A 4,699-nucleotide genomic window follows, 5' to 3' on the forward strand; every position below is an offset into this window, starting at 1 on the left:
CCGACGGTGGTACGGCCCCCGTCGGCTTAGCTCACTATGCCGACGGTTTTTGTATGCCGACGGCCGACCTGAGGTACGCCGACGTACTAGTTGCCGACGGGGATATGCCGACGGGGGCCGTCGGCGTAGCACTTTGCCGACGGCTTTTGGCCCTATGCCGACGGTCATGGGCCGTCGGCAACGTATCAAATTCTGGTAGTGATAACAGGAACATCACATGTGTAGCGAATTTTCCGAGAGCAGTTTTCCGGCGATGCACATTCAGTGGAAGGAGACGTTCCTGTCGATGACGAGATGCCTACGGTGACTTCATAAGTTTCAAGATGATATGCCGGTTCAGTCTTTCGGAGGTGCTCATAGGGGTAAGGTGTGCGTGTGTGCGTCCATAAAGGTGGGTGTTGCGCGTGTATGTGAGTGCTTGTGTCTGTACTGATGTTCAAAAAAATAGTGCAGTTTTCCCATACCCATACAAACATCTTCGGCCTATCTAACCATCGAAACTAGTTCAAGACTCGTGCATGTATGTTTTGCACTTTGAGCCTTGCATGGTTGCATCGCACCGTGAGATAGTTGCCTTTCTTTTTTAGATAAGTACGAGAGTTGCCTAGCACATAGGTCTAAGAGCATCTACAACTGCACCCTTCATACCTGTCACAAACGACCGGACGGGTTGCCCAGTCAATGCCCGGTCGCAAAACACCACACCAAATCATGGCTGACAAATCCAGCCCAAACGACCGGTTGTTCCGGAAGTCCTCATATCCACCCAGATACGCCTGGGCACTGCCGCCACGTCGGACTGGCCGCTCTGGCCCACACTGCTCCCATCATCATCCCCACAAAGTTCTCATCCATTCAGACGAACCCTAGTCAAACCCTCACTCCTCTCAGTCATCCCGCCCTCTCTGTTTCCCTCCCATCTCCTCCAATTCCTCTCCAATCTCTCTGCCCCCTCCACCATGGCCTAATCCGGCCACAACTCCAATAGCAACACCGGTCCCATGGACCGGGATGGCCTCGTGAAGGAGGAGGACGCTGGCTCTAGCAGCAACGCGCGGACGATGAGGTGCTCACGCTCTGCATTACCATCCAACACTCGTGGCTGGACACCGGCGAGAGCTTGAGCTGCGCCATGTCCGCCGACAGTTCCTCCGCTTTAGCAGTCGCAATGAGGGCTGCGGTCGCCCTTCCCACGCCAACCCATTGTGCTCCACGCCACTCCAGATCCGGAGCAGGGAGGCCATCTCCCCTTCCCCTCCGGCCCCTACACCGTCTAGGCAGCACTAGGTGCTCGTGCCCATCACTCCTGTGCACATGCACAAGCCAGAGTCGAAGGCGAAGGCGGCCCGGGTGCGAGCGGCAACGGGTGGTAGCCGCGGCACAACCTAACTCTTCCCGCTAACATGCATGCTCCGTCCCCGTCTAACTGGAGGAGGCTCTCATCCGCGAGGTCATATGGCGCTCGCTGACCATGGCGGAGTCCGACGCTAGGCGCTGATACTTCCCCAATGTATTTATAATTTTTTATTGTTCCATGCTATTATAGTATCAATCTTGAATGTTTATTATGCAATTATATATCATTTTTGAGACTAACCTATTAACCTAGTGCCCAGTGCCAGTTGTTTTTTTTGCTTGTTTTTGTCTTTTCAGAAAATCAGTACCAAACGGAGTACAAACGCTACGGAACATTTTGTCGATTTTTTCTAGCCAGAAGGGACCATAGAAGCTTCGGGAGAAGACCTGAAGTGTCACGATGTAGCGACAAGCCAGCCAGGCGCCCCCCCAAAAGGCATGTGGGCCCCTTGTGGCACCTCTTGACCTAATTCCAGATCTGTAAATTCCCAAATATTCCCAATACATCAGAGAGCCACCCAAAATACTTTTTCCGCCACCGCAAGTTTCTATTCTTCGGAGTTCCCATCTGGAGACATTTTTCGATACTCTGTCAAAGGGGGAATTGATCACAGAGGGCCTCTACATCACCCTTGCTGCCCTTTCGATGATGCGTGAGTAGTTTACCTCAGACCGGCAGGTCCATAGCTAGTAGCTAGATGGCTTCTTCTCTCTCTCTCTCTCTCTCTCTCTCTTTGATCTTCAATACAATGTTCCCCTCAATGTTCTTGGAGATCTATTCGGTGTAATCTTTTTTTGCGGTGTGTTTGCCGGGATCTGATGAATTATGGTTTTATGATCAGATTATATGTGAATATTATTTGAGTTTTCTCTGAACTCTTTTATGCATGCTTGTTATAGATTTTGTATTTCTCTCCCATCTATCTGTTTGGTTTGGCCAACTAGATTGATTTATCTTGCAATGGGAGAAATGTTTTGTGATGGGTTTGATCTTGCGTTGCTCAATCCCAGTGATAGAAAGGGACATGACACATACTTGTATCATTGCCGTTAAAGATAAAAAGATGGGATTTATTCATATTCATCGGGTAAATTTTGTCTACATCATGTCATCTTGCTTAAGGTATTACTCTGTTCTTTATATATGAACTTAATACTCTAGATGCATGTCGGATAGCAGTCGATGTGTGGAGTCATAGTAGTAGATGCAGGCAGGAGTCGAACTACTTGTCTCGGACGTGATGCCTATATACATGATCATTGCCTTGGATATCGTCATAACTATGCGTCTTTCTATCAATTGTCCAACAGTAATTTGTTTACCCACCGTATGCTATGTTCAAGAGAGAAGCCTCTAGTGAAAACTATGGCCCCCAGGTCTATTTTAATTATATATGAAAATGAAAAATACTTTGTTGCACTTTATTTACTTTTATTTTATTTTTGTTTTTGTTTATCTACCTATCACTACGAGATTTGATCATTGCAATTAACCACCAAAGGATTAACAACCCCTTATTTGCGTTGGGTGCAACTATTTGTTATTTTGTGTGTAGGTGTTTTTCATGAGGTATTTTTTGGCTCTCCTACTGGATTGATAACCTTGGTTCTTAACTGAGGGAAATACTTATCTCTATTATACTACATCAGCATGTCCTCTTCGAGGAAATCCCAACACATCTCACAAGTAGTAGGAAGAATTTCTGACGCCGTTGTCGGGGAGACATCACCAAAACCTATCAAGTATCATCGCATAAACTTTCATCTCCTTGCATTTACTTCCATTTTCCATTTGCCTCTTGTTTTCATCTCCCTCACTTCTAAAACATTTTCACAAAAACACAAAAATATTTTTGTTTGCCCTTTTTGCTTGTTTGCTCGTTTTCTTGCTTTTTGCCTTCATGTCAACACTCAAAAGAATAGAAAAGAAATAAGAAAAATAAGAGGGATCCTCATCCTCTTGCTAATGTTGTTAAAATATCCAATTATGATGAACCAATTGCTAGTAAGTTGAGTGCACTAGATTATCTTTATGAAGTTTTGCTTTAAATTCATGAATCTTGAAATTGTGATGAAGTGTTAAAAGAAGAAATTTATAAAGTGATTCACGATAGCTCCTTGAATGAAAAGAATGATTGTAATGATGTTATTATAAATTATATTAGTGTCAATTGTGTTAATTATATGCAAAACCCCAAGCTTGGGGATGACGATTTTGTTATGTCCACTACTCATTGTAATGATCATGATTGGGGTGATGCTTCCTATGGTCTTGAAAATTTATTTAAGCCTCATGATGAATATGAAATTGATAATAATGTTTGCAATAATATTGAAGGTGGGTTTGGAAGAGTGTCAACTTTAGGAAAAAAGAATCCCACATATTTGGAGTCTTCAATATTATTAAATTATTGATAAAAGTGGGTTTGGAGAGGTCATGAATTTAGTTAATATTAATCCCACTATCTCGGAGGATTATAAAAAAAATGCATGTGGATCATAAAGGGAATACTATTTATGATAGATATATTGTTGAATTTGAGTATGATCCTACATGTAATTATTATGAGAAAGGAAAATATGGTTGTAGAAATGCTCGTGTTAATACATTACCGCTTGTCATGTTGAGAATGTAAATGATTTATTCTTCTTCCTTGCATATGCTAGATATTTCTTATCTCGATAATTTGTTTACTTATAAAATGACTATGCATAGGAAGTATGTTAGACTTAAATGTGTTTGTCACGTGTATTATGATGCTCTCTTTGTGCTTCAATTCTTGTCTTTTATGTGAGCATCAAATAAATCTCAAGCCTATCTTAATGGCTATAAAGAAAGAGCTTGTTCGGAGATAACCGAATATTTTCTTCTTCTTTGTGTGTGTCTACACAATTATATTGCTGCTATGGTTGTGTATTTGTGTTTAAATTAGTGTTTGTGCCAAGTAAAGCCTTTGGGATGATTTGGATGATAGTTGTTTTGATTATGTGAGAGAACATAAACTTTTGTGCCCAGTAGCAGAATTGTTTAGATTCACTGGAACGTGATAAATTTTTGAATTGTTTACATATGATTGATATACAAAGTGCCCACGTTATCCTAACTTTTCAGAATTTCTGGAGTTACAGAAGTATGGTCATTGTTCCTATCATTACAGACTGTTCTGTTTTATAAATTCTGTTTTCATTGCATTGTTTGCTTGTTTTAAGGAATCTATGGATTGTATCGTGGGTATAAGTCATGGTGAAGTTAGAATATAGTAGGTATTATGCAATAATAAAATATGTATGGGTTTACAACAGTACCTAATGTTTTTTTATTTGCTTGTTATACTAACGGATC

This window comes from Triticum urartu, chromosome 1 (genome assembly GCF_003073215.2).
Source record: "Triticum urartu cultivar G1812 chromosome 1, Tu2.1, whole genome shotgun sequence".
In the NCBI taxonomy this organism is placed as follows: Eukaryota; Viridiplantae; Streptophyta; class Magnoliopsida; order Poales; family Poaceae; genus Triticum; species Triticum urartu.